Source organism: Helianthus annuus, chromosome 16, assembly GCF_002127325.2.
Source record: "Helianthus annuus cultivar XRQ/B chromosome 16, HanXRQr2.0-SUNRISE, whole genome shotgun sequence".
Taxonomy (NCBI): domain Eukaryota; kingdom Viridiplantae; phylum Streptophyta; class Magnoliopsida; order Asterales; family Asteraceae; genus Helianthus; species Helianthus annuus.
The window spans coordinates 41,648,888-41,656,438 of record NC_035448.2 but is presented as its reverse complement, the minus strand read 5'-3'; the positions used below and the strand labels follow the sequence as shown (position 1 = coordinate 41,656,438).

The 7,551-nt window shown below is 35.2% G+C and overlaps 1 long non-coding RNA gene across 1 annotated transcript; it reads left to right on the top strand.

Moving 5' to 3' along the window:
• The first annotated feature begins 402 nt into the window (after window positions 1-402).
• Window positions 403-1,647, top strand: LOC110918236. Its single transcript, XR_002581163.2, has 3 exons — window positions 403-524; window positions 1,067-1,120; window positions 1,428-1,647. It is a non-coding gene; the product is annotated as an uncharacterized LOC110918236 (long non-coding RNA).
• Window positions 1,648-7,551: the final 5,904 nt, after the last annotated feature.

Genomic DNA, 7,551 nt, shown 5'->3' with positions numbered 1-7,551 from the left:
ACCAAGAAGAAGCCGAATGATTTCAAATTGTCAAATTTTCAAGCAACTAGCAAGTGTTTGGATGATATTATTTTTTTTATCTAATGTTGTTTTTTTCATCCATATATTACATTCACATTTTTTAACATTTGGTTCATATTTTGATAATTTCTTTTTTACTTTACCGGTGTATATTGATCAACAGAATTTTTTTATGCAATAGTACAAGACTACATATTACTAAATTTTACAGACCTGTTATACAATATGAGATTATATATTAATTTTAATAGTTTTTTATGCCTTTGTACAAAATATTATATTTCAAAGTAAATAATATGGTTTTTGATGAAGCCGCGCATCGGACGGGCATTAACCTAGTTAAAACATAAAACACACTGTGCGTGTTCTCTGGGAATCGACGAGAGCCAAGAAGGGCCAAGAGAAAACCCTAACTTCACAAATTTTCAAAATCAGAAGGAAATTAAGAGTTCTAATGGATGCATGAACCCTAAATCGAGTAATCTAAGCTTGTTCAACCTTTGGTAAGTCGAAATTTCTGTTTTGATGTTTTGTAGAAAGTGGGTTTCAACCCAATCTTGAAGTAAATGTGAATAATTATGTAGTTATGAGTTAGGATTGCACAATAGAACAAGGAATACGTTTGATTCTAGATAGTTGGATGATTTGAAGCATAAACCCACTTGAATTAGAGAGATAATGAAGAACATGAATGAAATTATATGCAAATTATTGTAATGGGAAGTATGAGAGTTGTTATTGATAAATTAGTGATAGTTAAAAACTGATTTCAAATGATTATTGTGGGAAATTTGGGTTGTTTTTAATGATCTAAGAATGAACTAGTAGAACCATGCTTTGAACGCTTGTATCTTATGCTTCATTCATGTTATGCACACCAAGTGTTTGACAAAATGCCTCAATAAAGGTGTTAGTCTTGTAAGTCATAAACTTTATGTGAATTGAATGTGTTTATGAAGTATGAGTAAATTGTATGATGTTTTATCAATTGGTGTGTGTAATTGAGTATGAGACATAAATTAAAAGAATGAATGGTTATGTATAGGTGTTAAGGAAGAGAGTTCAAGTCAAGCGAAGCAACAAGGGAATCAAGACCGAGGTACGCTACTTGTACAGTTCATGATGTTATTATATTGTTGTGTTTAACATTAGATATATCAATTGAATCGAGTATGAAAATGGTATATGTGTAGACCCTTTTTATAAACGGGTCGAAGAATGAGATTATAAGACTAGAAGGAATGGTATGAAGTTCCATTTGGAACATACTTGTGAGCAAGAATGAAAGTATGTAGTAGTTTACAAGTTGCGGATGTCAAAACGGTTACAAATCCGTAGGATGGAAATTTTGAATTTTAAAGAAAGTAGTTTAGTTTTAATGAGTTTGCTTTGTTGTGACTATGTAGGTAAATCTCAAGTTTAGCTTTCAAACTTCGCCCGGTTCGAACACACTTCAAGGCCCGCCTCATGTTCCGCTAATTATGTAAAGAAGACGACGCTTAATATTTTGGTCAATTGTCTAAATCTAGTAGTTAAAAACTTAGTTCTTGTTATGTATTTTGAACTTAACGAATTTCGTATGCATGTCGTAGTTGTTTGATGGTATATAGTATGTCCTTTTCAAAAGTGTCGTGTCAAACATATATTTTGAACGTGAAAAACAGGGGACCGCTCCTATTACGAATAGGTCATGCCCAAATTTCGTTAGAAAAAGTACGTTGTTATTTAAATAATTTAAAAGAAAAACTATGGGCGTTACAACCACAGGGAGCAAAACGGAAGTACTTAAACAACAAAAAAAATACAAACCAAGTTAATAAAAAAGAAATTACATAAACAAAAGAATAAAAAAAACTACTCGTCGTCGTTGTTGTTCTCATTATTTAGCATGCGATCCAACCATATATGTTCAACCAAATACGATCGAAGATCCAAATGTGTGTCTCTCCTTTGTATTTTAAGGAAGATACCTTCTTTCTCCGCATAGGTTAAAATTGTGTTCTCAGGCCGAACGGTTTTATCATATTCGGGACAAAGGGCTTGGCCCGAGTCCTGCAAAATCATATTATGTAATATAATGCAAGTATACATTACATTTTTCATTCTATTTTTATTACTATAGGTGACGGTTGGGTAATGACAATCCATCATTTTTTTAACACCCCAAATGCCCATTCGATATTTTTCTCGCCGACTCATGTTTTTTCCTGTAGTACAATCGTTTTTCATCATCGGGGCAAGAAAGACTTTTCATCAAGACGGCCCACTCCGGATATATACCGTCAACAAGATAATACACATATTTGTAGTGCACATCATATGCATAAAATGATAAATCCAGTGCAACCCCGTCTATGACATCATCGATAAGATTTGATGATTATAAAACTGCAAGAACATTGTTTTCCACCGGTCATGCCAAATCCATAGATCTTGCGACACGACTGCTTCTAGGATTAGGGTTGGACCATGGTGATCACCTCGGGCGTGTTCACTTTTCCATGCAGTAGGACAAGCAGCCCACGACCAGTGCGTACAATCTAGGCTACCCAACATCTCAAGAAAACCATGTGTAGCTTATGGGCCGTAAATATAAGTGAGATGTCACTCGAAGTCAGACTCCTCAGATATTATCGTTCATATAAATTAATAACACCTAAAAGTATAATAGTAAAAATGCTAATAATAAAAATATAATATTAATAATGCTAATAATAAAAATATGATAGTAACAATGTAATAACAGAAATATTAATAATAACAATAGTAATTATAGTAAAGCAAAAAAAGTTGTTCCTTCACAATTATTGTCCATGTTATCTCTATGCGTTCTTACGACATCTGTAAATACTTGTCCCAAGCTTCGCTAGTCATTCAATACAAAAGTTGTCGAATGGCGGTCGTACATTTTTGCAACGGAGATAAACTGACTTTACCCGTGCATCCGCTCTTTGTTTGAAAAATATATATTAGCGCTCTAAATCGCCATTAATTCTCAAAAAAAAAGTTGATGGCTCATTGATGTGCGCAAAATGCAACATATAAATTACATCAAACAAGACATAAAATCGACCCCGTTTCGGTACTAATGTTGGAAAAGCATGTTTTTTGTTTACTTTTAAATTACAGGATCAAAAGAGCTTAAACGAATAAAATGAACAAATTAACAGCGGAAACCAACACAAATACAAAGAGGAAGGATTGACACAACTTGCCGAACCCCCATCAACATCCAAAAACAACAAAATAACAAAGACAAAAGCTTAGGCACGGGGCTGTGTCCACCAGGCATGGGGTCGTGCACAGTCAAGATTCCCAGCAGAAAAAGACAACAGCAAAAGACAAACCAACACGGGGCCGTGCCAACCTAACATGGCTTGTGGTCAACTCAAAGATTCGCAGAATCTGTGATAGTACAGCAAATACACTAACCACGGGCCGTGCTATAACACCACGGGGTGTGTTGGTACAAGACCTGATGTCACACCCCAAAAATACCACTTGCGGTGACCCCGCTAGGCGTGTGACGTACCAGGATCCGGCCACCAATCACATTGAACTAACATCAAGTTATAAAATAAAGTTTCCATTTATAATGATAAAACATTCATAAAGATAATCAAAGTTAAATACGTTCAGCGGAAGCAAATAGTAAAGCACTGTTCAATGTTTAATGTATGTGAAAACCAGTAAACAAATTGTCACACCCCGATATTTCCACATATTACCGGTGGGCCCGGCGGGGAGTATCGTGTCGTAGTTGATATCATCATTGCCAATACACACAATATTATAGCACAGCGAAAGGCTTGGTGAATAAACTATTACAAACCATAATGTCTGAGTGTTCGAGTTTATGAATATACAGACTGTAATGTAATAAGATCCACAGGCGGATCATAAATGTACAAAGAAACAAAAACAACAGATTTCAGGTAGCTTATGGATTTGCAAGATCCTCTATGACACCCTATAGCTCCAGCCTATTACGAGAGGTACCTGTCAATCAGCCTTTAAGAAAACACGTCAGTTTACACTGGTAAATACAATTTAACTGACTCATTTTGAAAACATTTATGAAAATTGATTTGAGTGCACCTGGCACAAACCATTTATAACTTGGGACAATCTTTAATAAAATCTTGTATACAGTTTTACATGTTTGTCATACATGTGGGGCTGGTTTGGAAGCCGGACATGATTAACTGACTCACCACTTATAAAACCCACAGATGAGTTATCCCCAACTTGTGGGTAATTTAATATTTAGCATTTGCATCTGTCAGGTGCATAACTGCACCCCGTGCATAGGTCGTGGCCATTAAGAACTTAAATGAGCCGAGGATATCCAGGACACGGTCGTTAACCCCCAATGTTTATGTTATCAAACAATACAGATTAAAACGGGTTATGTGGATTTATTACATCACAATCCGATTAAATAATCTCATACCCGACCAAGCGGTATTATTATAATACCGTATCCCAAGCCCGTATAAGGGAAAATAAGTTAAAAATATTTACCTGATGGTAGCAGTAAAATCCTAAAGCTTTTGAAGGCACCTTCTACCGGAAGCTATTTAATCTGTGTAGAAGGTTTATTAACCTATTAGGGTGTTAACGGGTCTTTAATTAAGTCAAGGACTTAGACCGGCTAACTAGAAGGAAACCTTATGGTTCTAAACGCTAGATTAAGCGAAGACCGGGATAGAATGTGGTTTAGACCCGACAAGCTTGGATACTTGTATAATATGGGTAAACTAAACACATTCTGGAAAAATGAGAATCTAATAAGGTTAAGCCCGTTTCAGCTATTTTACGTAAACTAGTCACGTAAACCGATTCGAACGCATAAATGCGTAACGGGTAACCAAATAAATTATATACAGGTCTTAATCATTATTATGCTCAAAATATGTTAATATATCAGTAATATATCAACATATATGCCCAAAAAGTAATTTAAACCAAAATAAGTCCCATAAGGGCATTTTGGTAATTTTAATGCCCATAAAAGAGTTTAAATACTAAACTGAGTTCCAGGTCTGATTTAATCAGTAAAAACATGCATTTTTATAAGTTATATCAGTAAGGTATTTTATATATGTGAAATATATCTTATATAACCAAACTTTGCACCGTAGGGGCATTTTGGTAATTTCACATAAGCTTTAAAGGTCAAAATAGACTTCTGAGTTTAAAAACTTTGGCTTACTGTATAATTATATAAATTAGCTTAAAACATCAGTGGGTAATAAGTTTTTATATGCCAAAATAGTTTTGACCCATACTAGGTGCTAAAAATGCTTAAAAGTCGGTTTAAAGGGGTATTCGGGTTAAAATAGGAAATCTGAGTTTTTGATCAGTTTATAAGGTTCAAAATATTCTATTTATCATATAAAATCAGTAGCAAAAAGTTTGGCATTAAAATGTTATGTAAAACTCATTTTATGCATGAAAAGGGTAAAGCCGACAATTACCGAAATCAAGCTATAATCCTATGTTATGCTCAGCCTAAAAATAAATAAAAATCTTCAAAAATCCCAAAATATTATTTTACATCAGTAGGTAAAAAGTTTGGTGTCAAAAGTCGGGTTTAGATAGGCTTTATGCTAATTACGCCATTTAAATAATATAAAGCTCCTTAATTACGCTATTGAGCATAACTCCTATTCTAGACCTCAAACTGATCTCAAATTTTCGGGGCATGTCTAAATATCAGTAGCAAAGGTGTTAGTCCATTCACATTGCTAATCTCAGTTGCGTGTGAAAAGAGCGTTTAAGGCATTATTAAGCATAATTATAATCAAGTGCATATAATTCAAACCACTAGGCACCATGCAATATAACTCCAGAGGGTTATACTACTAAGTAATGTGGTCCTAATGGAAGCTTAAAACATGGAAGAATTAAGCTTGAACGGGTCAGAACTGAAAGTCAAAGCAAAAGTCAAGCTTTTGCGACTTTCGGTTATAAACTGACCTTAGACTATTAATTGTCGGGTTAGGACTGATAAAACATGATTTAATATTAACTACCAAGTCATTAGAATGTTAAAATATAATTTAGAACCTCTGGTTTATTAATTTTAATCATTTTTTACCATTCTGTCAAGTTTGACTTTTTGTCAAACTACTTTGACCCGACAATTGACCAGTCAAACGAGATAATTAGAAGATGCCCTTTTAAAGGTTAATCACCTACACTAATGTGGTTCTATAGCCACTTTCAATTTGATCAGTGGTTAAACCATATGCAATTAAAACGAAAGTCAAACTAAATTTACGATATGTTTGACTTTAGAGTAATTAAGCTAATTAAAACGACTAAACAAGAAATTAGAGGCTTACTAAAGGTCCTAGCAGTCTTTTCTACACTTCAAAGTCTTCTCCTTGTCCTTAGCAAGCTCCAGGTGTTGTAGATTAGCAAATGTTTGCAAGTGTGCACAAGAACTCAAGAGCTAATGCCTTTATATACTACTTTGAATGATCATGGATCCATCACACCTGTTATGAGGCATCCTAGGATCACCCCAGGTGTCCTAGTTGATGAAATAAACCGACATGTAGCTCCCTAGGTCGATATCTTTGAGGTTAAGGTGGTGGAACAGGAAAAACCCGCACCTATCACCATTTTTCTGTTAGTAGCAGTCTCTCGCGGCCCGTGTAAGAGTCCTTATGGACTTACGCGGCCCGCCTGGACCTTGTGAACTGGTAAAACAAGTTTCCAAGTTGGCAGATTCAGTCCCTGGTGCTTTTAAACCCTTTTTAACTTTATTTTTGGCAATCAAGGCCCTTGTAGTTTCTTTGTTGAAGTCCAATGATGTGTAAACAAACTTCGTTAGGCTCGGGTTCGTTAAATATCTCTATGATAGCAAGTTTCGTCAAGTTGACATTTATAGCCCAACGTCTTGAAAACATGCTTAATGATATCGGAATCACGTGAAATTTTTATCACTTATTCTTGGGAGTATATTTGAATATTTCGAAGCCTCGGTTTCGTTAAAAGGTCACTCAGAGGTCAGAATTGACATATTGACACTTTTAACCCTTGTAATTTTATAATCTTCCGATTATTTTCACCAACGGCTTCTTATATCCAATTGATCACCCATTTAAGAATATTTTCTTCACGTATGGTCATTCAGAGGCTCAAGTTTGGCATGTTGACACTTTTAGTCCTTCTGTAAGCATAGTTTCACTGTTTGTCAACTTTAGTCCCTCAAACTCCATCTTTCGCATATTTAGAGTTTAGGACACGTGTCTATACCTAATTGGACACATTTTTACGTGGTGTTACATCCTCACCCCCTTAAAAGAAATCTCGACCCCAAGATTTACTGGAACAAGTGAGGGTACTTCTGTTTCATAGTGGACTCGACTTCCCACGTAAATTCGGGACCTCTGCGAGCGTCCCATTTGACCTTTACTATAGGCACATGCTTTCTTCGGAGCTTTTTAACATGTCGATCCTCGATCGATATAGGTCTTTCAACAAATCTCAAGCTTTCATCGATTTGAACGTCTTTAT